Source organism: Pogona vitticeps, chromosome 1 (assembly GCF_051106095.1).
Source record: "Pogona vitticeps strain Pit_001003342236 chromosome 1, PviZW2.1, whole genome shotgun sequence".
Taxonomy (NCBI): Eukaryota; Metazoa; Chordata; class Lepidosauria; order Squamata; family Agamidae; genus Pogona; species Pogona vitticeps.
Genome location: NC_135783.1, coordinates 178,617,878 through 178,633,685, shown reverse-complemented (window position 1 = coordinate 178,633,685; position 15,808 = coordinate 178,617,878). Strand labels below are relative to the sequence as shown.

The window sequence follows — 15,808 nt, the reverse complement described above, 5'->3', positions numbered from 1 at the left end:
TGAGTGACAAGCAAATGGATGGCGGAAGCGTTTGTGTCACCCAGTCTGCTTTCCAACACAATCAAGAGTTGCTCTGGGGATGAACCTGGACCCAGTTTTGTCCTGGTCATGAGCCGCAGTGGAAGATGCTAGCCTGCCGTCAGTATCAAAGGAAGATACCACTGCCAGTCTAGGCAGCTGCCAAGCATGAAACGAGGGATGGTGGAAGTGGGGGTGGGGGGGGGAAGGGTAAAAGCAGAGCTCAGAATACATTAATGATGTTTAAACCAATTAGGGTAATATTTTAATTTTTGCCCCATTAGTGGAAAACATGATTAGAACATTAGTTTAATTATGTCATAATTTAAGATGGAAAATTAAACATTAAAATTAGTACTATTTTAATTAATTAGGCATGAAAAATATCTGAATAGGGTGGAGCGGATCATGGCATTAAAAGCAAACTGGGGAGCACAGTGAGTGTGTGGGGGGGGTTACACAAACACAAACACATTCTCGAAATCTGTGCCTTGAATTCACTTTCCATTGGGAAGAAGGTTGTGCCAGGCCTGCCACCACGAATTCAGGGGAAGGGCAGGATAGAGAGGGATGATGCATGGGGTCAGGCAGTCTGGGTGCAGATGCTTGTTGGGGGTGGGCAGCTTTGGGAAGCTAGAAGGACTGAGACATCCCAGATGCCGATTCTTGCTTCTCCCTCCCCCCCACAACCTCAGCTCCTTTTTTGGAAGTAGGACACAGTGGCAGCCTCCCTGATGACGGTTCCCAAAGCAAAGTGGGCAAGTCAAGGTTGGATACTGCATGCTTCCTTTAAAGTGAGTCCTGTGTATAACATTTGATTTAAATAATTTATTTCTGAGTGAATACATGAGCACTACTGAAATCAAAGAGATGAACCTCTGAGCAGGAGTGCACTGAATCTGCCAGGCTGAAGTCCACGTGGTTCTTATAGGCCACCAAGTAGCTTCCAACTTGTGGCGGATCCTACGAATTAACTTCCTCCAACAGGTCCTATAATTGATAGGCCTGCTCAGGTTTAGCAAAGTAAAGCTTTGGCTTTCTTTACAGATTCAAACCATTCCACGTGCTGCTTTGTACTTCTCCTAGCGTTATTGGCTTTTCAAGTGAGTCTTGTTTTCTGATGAGACATACAAATATAACAGCCCCAGTTTAGTAATTCTGGATTCTAAAGAAAGTTTAGGCTTCATTTGATCTACAGCCCACTTACCAAGAATCGTCCACCAAGGGCTGCTGTCTCCATTTTGAATCGAATGATCTGATCCTTTTAACTGGAGAGGGGAAGGAAAGAAGAGAGAAGATCAGCAATAAAGTTTAATGAAACAGGTTCTTAGGCCCATTTTCTAGGACAGCATTCTCAAAAATGGCACTTACCAAACGTGTTGGACTACAAATCCTACCATCTGAAGCTAGCAATTGAATTGTGGGATTTATAGTCAAAGACTACTCTGTAAAGTGCCAGGTTGGGAAACCAAGTTAAACTACAAAAAGAGCCAACTGGAAGGGATAAAACCAACAAACCTCTATTGAAGTAATAGTGCCAACAACAGTGCTGTTTTGTCTCTCTATTTTTCTTAGAACTAGTAACTTAATGTTTAATTTAATCTTTAACTTAATTAATATAAAACATTACCCACTATTCTTAATCTAGACCAACATATTATCGATTAAACTGTTTGTTCAAGCTCTGTAGAAGCACTATCATGTCCTTTGCCCCAGATGGAAAAATTTCTGGCAGCATTATAGCAGGAGCACTTCCAAGCTGCAAATATTTAATTAATTGGCTGAGAAATAAATCTCCGAGCATTTTACAATTAATTGCTAAAGCAATAAAGTAAAAGAACCCTTCAGAGGGAGTACAGTTTCATTCAGAACAGGCCGTACTTCCAAACATGGCTTAGCTTGCCTACCAACCATTAGAAACTCTGAGGTGTCTGGACCAACCCTCAAAATGTTAGTCCACCTCCAGCTTGAGAGACCCATATATCCTGCTTTACAGATGACAGTCCTCTGAAGATGCTGGCCACAGAGACTGGCGAATGGTAAGGAAGAAAAAAACCCCAGAACATGGCCAAAGCCTGGAAAACCTCACAACCACCATCGGATCCCGGGCGTGAAAGCCTTCGAGAACACGTTGACAGTCCTCTACTTTGAAGTGTCCTCTGTATGAAAGGTTGTCTGCTCCAAGTCTGGCTTAGAAGAGGCATGAGGAGGAAAAGCATGGAAGGGGCCTTGCCCATCCACACAATGAGCACCTGGACAGCAGGCAGGCAGGCAAATTTCTGACTTTGATTGGACATGCTGTATTTCTCTTAAAATTATAGGGCGGAATCCTCTTGGTACAAAGCCACCATGTGTGGAGCATCATGCAATATATATATTTTTTAACATAGGGATTCTCTTGATCAACTGGGAACTGTGGATGACAAGAATGGATGTTCTGTTGTTTCCTGAATATCCTGCATTTATTCTGTAATAGATTATTGCTAGATCCCAGTCTGATTTTACGGATCTGTTTTATTCACTTTGTTGTGTTGCTACTGCAGCAACAGATGTCTGACTTAAATAATTTAGTAGCGAATCTGTCTCTGATTGCGCCTCCTATGTCACAGAGCTTTTCTAAACTCAAGCTGATGATGGGGTGGATACTGACATACTGCTGGAACTTGATCAGAGTCACCTCTTCTGTATGAATCCAGATGCCATGAATCTCAAGCAAAGAATAGGATTTTGAGGTTGGGGGAGCAACTTGGACTGCTTTGCTCCACGTCAGCCATTAAAATATTGGCATTTAGTGGAACAATGCACATACTTATGGTAGTGCCACAGATTCTATGATAGCAGCTGTCGGGTTCCCTGCCCCCTTTATCAGAGGCATGAAGTGTTACTTCAGTTGGAGAATTTATACACACATTAACAAGTGTATGTTTTTTTGTGGGTGATTGTAAACAGAGGGAAACTAAAAGGTAAAGAAACTAACAGTGATTGATTAACAGTAGCTATAAACAAAAGATGAAAAGGGAAAAAAGAAGCAGTGTGGTCCTTGTACACAATCGAAGGCAATGAAGAGGTGATACCTCCATTATACGACTGAAAACAAACCACATGCCAGTGCTAGCTTTCAGCCCATACAGGCCTTCATCAGGCTAGCCACCACTTGCCTCTGGATGGTGCAGTAAAAATTCAAGCGTTCCAAAACCCATAGCAAGATGTTTATGCCAGTTCCAAAATGAGGGCTGGAAAATAAAAACAATAAATTGTTTTTCCAATTCTTTGGCAACGTGGATTGAATTGTCCCAAGCTCCCCAGACAAAACAATAGTTCAACACAAACATCCTTGCCTTAATGAGCTCAGTGTCAGAGTGTTAATCAGCCCAATCAATGCCTTGAGGCTTAAGCTAACAATACGGTGATTGCTTCCTCATATTCCAGGAGCAAATATATCCTGCTCATCTTGAATGTTTCCCTGATAAAGGTCAAATGAGAGCCACATACGTAAAAAGATTTATTTTTGGTATATGTGAAATGTTCCACAGAAGAACCACAGACATACACATTCATATCATATGGAGAGCCAGAAGAACACCAAATGAAATGTGAGAGCTGGACGGGACCCTCTTGATCATTGAGTCCAGCCCCTGTCAAGGAGGCCCAGTGGGGAATTGAACTCCCAGCCTCTGGTTCCGCAGCTGGTGGACCTAAACCACTGAGCTATCCAGCAGTTATGTGTTAGTCTTAAAGGTGCCACAGACTTTTTTTTTTTCTGCAACAGACTTAACATGTCTATCCCATCCCTGGAAATTACAGGAATCTTGTGCACTGTGGACAAGCACTGAACTGATGCATCCTCCTTGTTTATTGGCAAAGCAAAGCTCTATGGTTTCTTTATTGCCTCACGCAAAGCCGGGTGCAGCTGATGCTCTGATTTGTTCCCTCCGAAAAGGAGTTCGAGTAGGATCCTCATTTTGCTGTAGGTTTGTTTGTGGATTCTTTCTCTGGTTTGTCCGGAGAGGAGCAGACCAGAGCAGCACCCAGGTTTGCAGAACGTGGTCACATGGTGAGGGAACAAAGTTCTTGGAATGGTTCAGGGCCTCCGAAGAGAAGTGGGAGCAAGTTGGCAGCATGCAGTGGTGCATAACCAATAAGCCAGGGCCTCTTTGATTCCCTGGGTTGTTGCATCTTGTGAACTTGGCTGTCCTTTCTTTCTTACTTAATTGTCCTGAGAGCATGTTTCTCAGTCACAAGGAGGCAAAGCTCAGAGCAGCAACATGTGCAGAAACACAGTGTGCACTCTTTCCTGGGGTCAGAAAAGTCTGCAACATTAGGAATATTTGAACACAGAGGTGGCACAATAAGCGTTTCAAGTAATCCATTCAGGAATTACCTCATTTCTAGTCACGTAGGGTTTTAAACTAATGTCATGATAAACTAGTCCAACTTTCAGGCCTGTTAATTAAATAATTAAGAGCAGTAAGTTTTTGCCTCATAACAAAAATGTCATCCTACATGATCTGAAGCTTAGTGTGTTTGACAGGATTCAGGACTTGCACCCAATACCCCACCTTAAAATCATGGTGCTTTACTTTTACATCCCCCACCCCCCGGCCTGAACATCATGCACCAATTGGCTACACCACTGGAACACCACCTACAGACATGCTTCCTGTCTTTGCAGTAAATGTGTCAAAACTAGCCCATTTGAATCATTCCGGCTTGAAAAAAGTAGAAGCCCCCTCACACACACACAGCAGCAGAAACAAAAAACTGCTTTGAGAGCAAAAAAGGCTGGGGTGATCTGAACTGGCCTTTGTGTCATGCTGTCAGTAAAAAAAATACTAACACTCACCTGCTTTATAAGCAGACAACAGAATTTAATCATGTAGTCCCACTCTGACTTTTTATTTATCCTGCCTCAGATACTGGATGAGTAAAAATTATATTTATCTGAATTTCCATAGGAGCCCATTTTACAGGAGAATAACTGAGCCGTGACTTGCTCAGGGCCACCTATCAAAAGCACGCTTAGAGACGCACAGGTCTTGTGGAATGTGGCTGAGTTCCTTCACTATATATGGAGCTATCTGGATTCTCCAACAGACTCTAATTGTGCAATGCAGCCTCACCGAAAAATGTGCCTTGTTTCTCAGTTTGTACAGATTTTTAAAATGTCCCTCCAAAAACTCCACTACATGGCACACCTTGATGCAAAGCCAACCTTACAAAAGCTGTCCTGATTCTGTACCAACAATGGTGTTACTTTAAAAAAAAAAGGGGGGGGAAATGCCACTCCTAATTCACCTCCAGTGTGTAAACAGCTTGAGAAAGGCTTAATGCTACATCAATCTGCTTTTTATAAACATGCTGTCTATTATGCTTGGAGGCTGGCTTAAAGCAGCCTGAATAAGAGAGAAGGAACACATCAGGTTAGTGAAGTGGAAAGGTTAAAGTACTGTATAACCTATTAACCTTTCAACATGTGCCTTTGTCCTTCGCAGTCTGTTCTAAGAATGTTAACTCTTTCCCTGTTTCCCACCTCGCTGTTGAAATGTCACTTGTCTTAGATGTAAATTATTTGTTTTTGGCTGGCTTGCACATGTGCAGCTGTTCTCGTCTACAATGGAACCAGAACATCTCCAATGGGAGACAGCATTTATGTCTTTATTGTTCATTTAGTCGTTTATCCTCTGCAAAGTTCTACCCATCCATTTGACAATGGCAGGATGGTAATCCTGGGCGCTTGATGGATATACAGAGTGCAAGATCTGGCATGATCCTGCCAAGCTTGAAAGGCTTTCAGAACAGTATAATCTCAGCTGCAGACTGCCTGCCTGCTGTCTGAAGAGCAGCCTAGCTAAGTAAAGCGAGGCTCCTTGCCAGAAGGTCAGCCACCAGGTGAGCAAGTGGCCACACCAGCTATCGCCACAGCAGCACAGATTAACTGCCGTCTCCATTGGTGGGGGTGGTGGGATTACTCACTCTGCTAAAATCATGGATCTTTAAGGTAGTTATTTCTATTTAACAGCCGGCAGGATGCCTACAGTTTACGACACACGACATTTTATTTCACTCCAATTAACTTCAGACAAACAAAAAACTTGCAGGACAGGTTATCACGGCCTCTTTTTCTTCCCCCTAGTGAATTCTGCTTGTCGCATCATTGCCAAACTCGCAAAAGTCCAGCCAGAACAATGTTGTGGTTATTCTCATTTTGTTGGAGAGCGAATGCTGGAGAACCTGAAAACGGCTGTCCTAAAACCTTGGACAAGTTGGAGGAAAGTAGGAAAGAGCAACCCTAAAACACTTAAGTCAAGATGCATAGTACCTAAAACCAGCTAAGTAATTTTGGTGTGTGGGGCAGAAAGCTTTACAAGCACTTTTTTCTAGGAATGTCAATAGAATTAATTTGTTATCCTTTTATAATGCCTAACATTGGGTACTTCTGCCTCACTTTCCCCAGTGGGATTCCTATGCCTGGGTCCTTGGTTCAGCGCTAAATGTGTGCTAAGTGCCATCAAGCCGGAACCAACACTAATACAGCTTTCAAGTTAAGCCAGATCTTTAAGGAGTGGTTTTACCAGGGCTGACCTTCCAGGGAGTTTCTATGACCGAGCAGAGACTCAAACACAGGTCTCCAGAGTCCTAGTCTGTCATTCGATCCACGTTTCCACAAAACTGAAAATTGTGTGTTTACATGAGATCACAGGAAGAGCTCAGAAGATGAGAAGTCCATCTAGTGCAACACAGTGGCCAGCCAGTTAGGTGCATCTGGAAAGTCCAGCAAGGGTAGATGGTAGCCACAACCTCCGTCTGTTATTTTCATGACAAGAATGTTTAAAATGTTTCTATTTTTGAAAAAAAAACATAAAAGCAAAAACATACAAACCTAAAATATTGAATGACACAAAACAACAAAAACCACTAAGCTATACAGCAGTTCATACAAATCGTCCCCCCTGCCCCCTGGTCCATTTGGAGGTATAAACAATTTTCCCTCCCTTTATGGAGTCCCATTCCCCTTCCAAAATTGCAGACTCTTGCAAAGGCGAACATTCCTTTCCATTCATTAATGCAATATCAACACATTCTCCTGAAATATCTATAAAAATAAAATTTCTTATCAACTCCTTCTTTACTTGAATACACTGCCCCGCTTCCCACTCAACAGCTAAGTGGGGAGACTCATAAATCTCCCCCCCACACACACACTTCGGTGTCGCCAGTGGAGCAGGGAGGCATGGCAGCGCCAGCCAGGTTACTGCCACAATACCATTTCCAAACTAATTTATAACATTTAACATTTATTCTGACAGACATAGATTTCAGTATTCTTATATCTCATATATATTTTCAAACCTCAATAGTTAATTCTTCCTCAAAATCATATTCCCATAACATTTTAAGCAAATCCTGTTGGTCCTCTGCTTCCAATAAAATTTTATAATTTTTACTTATTATTCTTTTAATTACTCTATTCCACATCTGAATTTTCATTTTGTAATCTCATCTCTTAAAATCTCCTGAAATCCTTACATTTACCATTTATTTTTACCCAATCTTATGTTCACTACTCTAACTGGATAAGATTAAACCAGAAAAATCTTTCCATTCTTAATATTTGCTCTTTATTCCCCACTTTTTCTAACAAATCTTTTGTCTGAATAACTTATTTCTTAATAGATTCTCAGTATTTTATTTCAAATTTCCTGGGAATTTCTTCAACTCTATTACTGCATGTAATGGAGGAATTGATGGGAAATATATTTTTCTATACTTGTTCTAAATTAAAACTGTGTTTTTAAGAAAGGGATTTTCAATATTTTTTACAAGACTCTTATCATGTTGTATAAAAATATTCTCAGAGTTTCAGTGCAATTCTTGTGATTCCATATTCAACCATATTAATTTATTGGACTGAGATATGACATCAAGCGTATATTTTAATTGATTGGCTATTTAGTGTAACCTTAAATTAGAATGTCCCAAACCCTCCTATTTTTTAACATTATATCATCTCTTCTTATTAATTATTTCCATTACAAAGTTTATTAATCATATTTTGCCAGTCCTTTAACTTTTAGTTATCTTTATCAGTAACATCATAAATAAAAATATTATCTTACATACATTCTTAATGTTTCATACTGCTATTCTATCAAACCATGAAAGTCCAACTTTCCTAAAGTTACCTAATTTATTTATTTCTAGCTTCAACTTTTAAAAAAAATCCTCCTTCAATTTTTCAAATTTCATTGGAATATTTATACCTTAAACACTTAATAGACTTTTTAAAATTACCATTATATGTTTTTCTAATTATCTCTTTTTTGTCATTATAAACATAATCATCTCTGTTTATTCCAATTTTCTGTAATCTTCTTATCTCTCCAAATTCTTTCAAATGTGATTTTACTCTATCCATAGCCGTGAATGAGTTTTCTATTGTTAATAAAGTATCATCAGCTAATAAACTAATATCAACTCTGTCTTTAGTAATATGCCACAGATTAATTTATCATCTCTAATGGCATTTGCCAATAGTTTTATAACTAAAGCAAACAATATCAGAGAAAGGGAACATCTTTGTCTTAATGCCATGGCTTAGGGATATTTGTTCTGTTATGCCATCATTTACTAGAAATTATGAAGATAGAAATAATAGGTTTTTGTGAAGTATTTAACTTTTCTTTCTTTTTGCTTAAATTCACCTTTTAGATATAATATAGTTTGTCAACAAAGTTGCAATGGTTAAACCGCTGTACTGCAGCCAAAACTGTGCTCACGACCTGGGGTTCAATCCCAGGTAGCCGGCTCAAGGTTGACTCAGCCTTCTATCCTTCCGAGGTCGGTAAAATGAGTACCCATCTCGCTGGGGGGGGGGGGAAATGTGTAGCCTGCATAATTAACTTGTAAACGGCCCAGAGAGTGCTTGAAGCACTATGGGGCGGTATATAAGCAGCACGCTTTGCTTTTGCTTTTTTGTAAGGAATAGTTTTAAGGTACATATAGTATGAATGGTGATTGGCCTTATAAGATGTGATAGATAAGTATGAGCGGTTGTTAACCTGAGGAACTGATTGGGAGTAAAGACGCATATATTAGTAAATCCAAAGGAGAAAGATAGTAAAAGGGAAATAGATGCAGAAGAGATGTGAACTGGTAAGTGAAAGTTCTTTTAAGTTATAGAGTCAACACATAAAGGAAAAAATGTGAAATGTAAGGGAACATTGTTGGTTTTTTCCCCCTCCCCCTTTGGATAAAGCTTCTTAATTAATGGAGAGGAGAAGAAGGTACATGGGAGTTAGAATTAATTATGATTTTAGTAGATTACCCTAACTGGACTATTACAGTTTTTATTAAGCAAAGTTTTTTTTTATCAATGAAGAGAATAAGAATGCACATGACACTAATATGGAGGGATCATTTAAATAGACTGGAGCAGAAGGCGATAGAATGAGGAATGTTAGTTAGGGGAGACCTATTATTTGAATATGAGGGGATAAAAGTTAAGTTGTTAAATCCATCTGGATGCTGAAGTAGGGCTTATAAGAAATAAAGATGGTAGATCTGTGGGCTGGCTGTGGGTTAGCTGCTGGCTCATGGATGATGGGTAGTTACTTTCCGTTCCCCTCCCAGGGTTTGGGAGTAAAGTATGGTCAGGGTATCAAAACCCTGTTGGGTTACTTGGGGAAAATATTGATGTGTTGGGGTGCTGAGGTGGGGGGGAACTGTTTAATTTGGTGAGGGATGGGGTGATGTTTGTGATTTTGTTAATATTTGGGGGGATTTTCAAATTGTGGGACCAGAAGGGAGAAATTGTGATAGATAAATATGGTTAAAAGTTTAAGAATTTCAGCATTGAGTGTAAAAGGCCTGAGGAGTGTTCTAAAAAAGAAAATAATAGATGCATCGTTAAAATATAAAGCAGATGTAAGGATAAAGCAGATATATTTTTACTAGACACTCATCAATCAAAAGAAGGTGTAAATGAACTTAAATAGGTCCAGTATTTATGAAAAAGTTTGTGGAAATTCAAGTCAAGAGGAGATGTAACTATGATCTCTAAGAAATGTGAAATTAAAGTGAACAAAACAAAAAAGTTAATAAAGGTGGGTATGTAAAGCTACAAGGTACAACAGGAGGAGAAGGATATACTTTAATTAATGCTTACTTTCCAAATGAAAAGTTGTTTTCTTCTTCCTCAAGGAAGTGTTTAAAGAATTGGAAGACGCACAGAAGGGGCCTCTGACTTGTCTTCCTGCCTGGACAGCCAGAGAAACATAATACAGTACTGTAGTAGCTTCAGACTTCAAGCCAGTTCCTTGAGAACTGGAAGGCTTACTCGTGAACAATTGTAGTCTGCTCTCTTCAGATTTTAATTTAATTCCAACTGCTGGGGGTTGAATTTGGGTTTCTTTTTTGCTTCTGACATATACAGGGGGGTTCAGCTGAGCTCTGAGGTTCACCAAACATTCACTCCGTCCTGCCGTCCTTGTGAATCTTTCCTGGCATGGTCCCTCTACCCTACTCAGGGAACTAGCCTATATCTTTAGAGATCAAGTTCCCCCTTCTTTTGCTCATTTCTTTGCCTTGTACAGTACATATATTCAAAGACAAACATCTTACTCTCTCAGTGAAAGACCTGTTGTTTTTTATGTGGCTGATATACTTTATTGTTCTTCTCTTTTGTTACAAAGACTATGATTTAATTTATTTGTTTAAAATATTTTACCTTGCCTTTCTCCCCAAAAGGACCCAAATTACAACTTAAGCTCAAATGGTTGTGTGAACTACCCATGCATCAGCTTACAGTGTGCACACCAGCCCCCTGATAGAGCATTTAGTCTCATCTGTGTTGTCACATGTACGTTTATTTATTTTATACAAGCATTCATAAACTATTTCCGCTTCAAAATATATAAGTGTAAAAGGCAAAAGATTTATATATATTCTGAAGGAAAACCAGTTGTGGTGTTTGGGAACCGTCATCAGGCAGGCTGCCACTGTATCCTACTTCCAAAAAAAGGAGCTGAGGTTGTGGGGGGAAGGGAGAAGCAAGAATTGGCATCTGGGATGTCTCAGTCCTTCCAGCTTCTCAAAGCTGCCCACCCCCAACAAGCATCTGCACCCAGACTGCCTGACCCCATGCATCATCCCTCTCCATCCTGCCCCTCCCCTGAATTTGTGGTGGCAGACCTGGCACAACTTTTTTCCCAATGGAAAGTGAATTCAAGGCACACGTTCTGAGAAAATACAAACCTTTGGGTGTAGAACAATGATAAAACATATATATACAAGTGGGTAATACAATACGGACAATAAATACACACATTGTATCAGTTTCATTTGCTACTTTGCATGCTGTCTATATTGTGAATTACTAGGAAGGACTTTATTTATTTATTTATTTTGTTTATTTATTTATATCCCACCTATCTGGTCGGGTCAGGACCACTCTAGGAGGACCACTCTGGGCTGGGCCGATTACCCAGTCTTTGAATTCAAAGAGAGCCTTGTCTCTTTGTTGAGTGTTCTTTCCCTCTATTTAGTCTAAATAGAGGCAAAATCCGGAGCCAGAGTCCCGGAGGCATTTTCTTTCATTCTGCCAACTCCTGCGACGTTGCTGGAACCAGTTGTATTGGCTCTTGCCTTTCCACTGGACCATTTCAGCGACGTGGAGAGGGGGAATTTGCTGCTTGGGTAACAGCCTATCCTCCATATTATTTTACCCAGGCTTCGTGCTCTGGAGAGGACACTCCAGCTTCGCATACAGCGACGAAACAACACGGGAAGTAGCAGTTAAAGGTTATAAGTCTCTGCTCAATTGGCGTAGAGCAGGACGCCAGGGGCTACTTCTGACGGTGGGAGAGGTCATTGCACCTCACTAGGTAGATACCGCCCGCCTTAAGCTGGGCAGCCCCCAGCCAGTAAGGTGCTACCTCGCCACGGTCTGTTAACCTCATGGGGTGCGTGGGGTTTAGGGTGAAACCCGACAAGCAGATCGACAACCGTGCACCATGCAACAATCATAAGAAAACTTCTGCCCTAAAGCTGGGCACCTGGAATGTACGGACAATGACCCCTGGCTTTCCTGACTACGGCTTTCCTAACGACCTGCAAGAAATAGACGATGTGCGCAAGACAGCTGTCATTGACATGGAACTGAGTAGACTGCAGATGGACATTGTTGCCCTGCAAGAGACAAGACTGCCAGACTCGGGATCTGTCAAAGAAAAAAACTTCTCATTCTTCTGGCAGGGAAAACCATCGAATGAGACCAGGGAATATGGTGTTGGCTTTGCAGTCAGAAACACCCTTCTGAGATGCATTGTTCCACCCACTGTGGGGAGTGAAAGAATCCTGTCTCTGCAGATCCACTCATCAGCAGGACCAGTAACCCTCATTAGTGCATATGCACCAACACCGTCATCCACTACAGAAGTGAAAGACAAATTCTACGACGATCTGGCAGCTACTATCAAAAAAGTCCCTGAAAGAGAGTCACTGTTCATTCTTGGAGACTTTAATGCTAGAGTTGGTGCTGATCACAATTCTTGGCCCACTTGTCTAGGCCGTTTTGGCATTGGAAAGATGAACGAAAATGGCCAATGCTTACTGGAGTTTTGCTGTTATTATGGTCTCTGTGTCAGCAACACATTCTTTAATACGAAGCTGCAACACCACTGGGAAACCACTGGGCCACTCAGGTATAATCTAAACCAAATCCCTTATGAATACACAGTGGAAGTAAAGAACAGATTTAAGGAACTAGATTTGGTGGACAGAGTGCCTGAAGAACTTTGGATAGAGGCTCGTAACATTGTCCAGGAGGCAGCAACGAAAACCATCCCAAAGAAAAGGAAATGCAAGAAAGCAAAGTGGCTGTCCAACGAGGCCTTAGAAATAGCAGAGAGGAGAAGGGAAGCAAAATGCAAGGGAGATAGGGAAAGTTACAGAAACTTGAATTCAGACTTCCAAAGAATAGCAAGGAGAGACAAGAGAGCCTTCTTAAATGAACAATGCAAAGAAATAGAGGAAGATAACAGAAAAGGAAAGACCAGAGATCTGTTCAGGAAAATTGGACATACTAGAGGAACATTTTGCGCAAAGATGAACATGATAAAAGACAAAAATGGGAGGGACCTAACAGAAGCAGAAGACGTCAAGAAGAGGTGGCAAGAATACACAGAGGAATTATATCAGAAAGATGTGGATATCCCGGACAACCCAGACAATGTAGTTGCTGACCTTGAGCCAGACATCCTGGAGAGCGAAGTCAAGTGGGCCTTAGAAAGCCTGGCTAACAACAAGGCCAGTGGAGGTGATGGCATTCCAGTTGAACTATTTAAAATCTTGAAAGATGATGCTGTTAAGGTGCTACATTCAATATGCCAGCAAGTTTGGAAAACTCAACAGTGGCCAGAGGATTGGAAAAGATCAGTCTACATCCCAATCCCAAAGAAAGGCAGTGCCAAAGAATGCTCCAACTACCGTACAATTGCACTCATTTCGCACGCTAGCAAGGTTATGCTCAAAATCCTACAAGGTAGGTTTCAGCAGTATGTGGACCGAGAACTCCCAGAAGTACAAGCTGGATTCCGAAGAGGCAGAGGAACTCGAGACCAAATTGCTAACTTGCGCTGGATTATGGAGAAAGCCAGAGAGTTCCAGAAAAATATCTACTTCTGCTTCATTGACTATGCGAAAGCCTTTGACTGTGTGGACCACAGCAAACTATGGCAAGTTCTTAAAGAAATGGGAGTGCCTGACCACTTTATCTATCTCCTGAGAAACCTATATGTGGGACAGGAAGCAACAGTTAGAACTGGTCATGGAACAACTGAGTGGTTCAAAATTGGGAAAGGAGTACGGCAAGGCTGTATATTGTCCCCCAGCTTATTTAACTTATATGCAGAATACATCATGCGGAAGGCTGGACTGGAAGAAACCCAAGCCGGAACTAAGATTGCCGGAAGAAATATCAACAGCCTCCGATATGCAGATGATACCACTCTGATGGCAGAAAGTGAGGAGGAATTAAAGAACCTTGTAACGAGAGTGAAAGAGGAGAGTGCAAAAAACGGTCTGAAACTCAACATCAAAAAAACTAAGATCATGGCCACTGGTCCCATCACCTCCTGGGAAATAGAAGGGGAAGATATGGAGGCAGTGTCAAATTTTATCTTCCTGGGCTCCATGATCACTGCAGATGGAGACAGCAGCCCTGAAATTAAAAGGCGCCTTCTTCTTGGGAGAAAAGCGATGACAAATCTGGACAGCATCTTGAAAAGCAGAGACATCACCTTGCCAACAAAAGTCCGAATAGTCAAAGCTATGGTTTTTCCTGTTGTGATGTATGGAAGTGAGAGCTGGACCATAAAGAAAGCAGACCGCCGAAGAATTGATGCCTTTGAATTGTGGTGCTGGAGGAGGCTCTTGAGAATCCCCTGGACTGCAAGGAGAACAAACCTATCAGTTCTAAAGGAAATCAACCCTGAGTGCTCACTGGAAGGACAGATCCTGAAGCTGAGGCTCCAGTACTTTGGCCATCTAATGAGAAGAAAAGACTCCCTGGAAAAGACCCTGATGTTGGGAAAGTGTGATGGCAAGAGGAGAAGGGGACGACCGAGGATGAGATGGCTGGACAGTGTCTGCGAAGCAACCAACATGAACCTGACACAACTCCGGGAGGCAGTAGAAGACAGGAGGGCCTGGCGTGCTCTGGTCCATGGGGTCACGAAGAGTCGGACACGACTAAACGACTAAACACACGCAACACAGAGTTTCCTGGAGACATCCAAGATCCAAGCATTGGCATCAGCCTCACTAGACGTTCTAGCCTTCCTAGTGTTACGATCACACGCAGCTACCAGAGTGCTGATTGCGATACTGATCACTCCCTGGTGTGTAGTAGAGTAAAACTGCGAACAAAGAAATTGTATCACACAAAAAAGGAAGGAAGACCACATATTGACATCAACAAGACTCGTGATCAAAGAAAAGTGAAGGAATTTGCCCAAGCACTCGAGGAAACCCTTCCAGGTCCAGCTAATGTAAATGCACCTGAACGATGGGAACACTTCAAGAACACTGTCTACAACACCGCCTTGTCCACCTTTGGCAAGAAGACCAGAAAGATGGCTGACTGGTTCGAAGCCCATTCGGAGGAGTTAATGCCAGTCATTGAGGATAAGAGAAGAGCTCTAACAGCATACAAAACCTGTCCTAGCGAGTACAACCTGCAGGCTCTTCGAGCCGCTCGTAGCCAAGTCCAACAGGCTGCCAGGAGATGCTCCAATGACTATTGGCTTCAGCTCTGCTCTCAGATACAGATAGCAGCGGACACAGGTAACATCAAAGGAATGTATGATGGTATCAAGCAGGCCTTAGGTCCATTACAGAAGAAATCTGCTCCCTTGAAGTCTGCTACAGGTGTGATCATCCAGGACCGAGCACAGCAGATGGAACGCTGGGTGCAGCACTACTCCGAGCTATATTCCAGAAAGAATGTAGTAACCGAAGAAGCATTAAATAACATTGAGTGCTTGCCTGTCTTGGAAGAGCTGGACAGCGAACCAACCCTAGCAGAAATAAATGCAGCCTTGGATTCCCTCACCTCCGGCAAGGCACCTGGAAGGGACAACATCCCTGCTGAAGTGCTGAAATGTGGTGAGATCATCATCACCGAACTGTATGAAATCTTTTGTCTCTGCTGGAGGGAAGGTGGAGTACCACAGGACATGAAGGATGCAAACATTGTCACATTGTACAAGAACAAAGGTGACAGGGGTGACTG

At 41.8% G+C, this 15,808-nt stretch overlaps 1 long non-coding RNA gene across 1 annotated transcript; it reads left to right on the top strand.

Moving 5' to 3' along the window:
- The first annotated feature begins 201 nt into the window (after nucleotides 1–201).
- On the top strand, nucleotides 202–3,026 carry LOC140701706 (uncharacterized). Its single transcript, XR_013538149.1, has 2 exons — nucleotides 202–812; nucleotides 2,015–3,026. It is a non-coding gene; the product is annotated as an uncharacterized LOC140701706 (long non-coding RNA).
- Nucleotides 3,027–15,808: the final 12,782 nt, after the last annotated feature.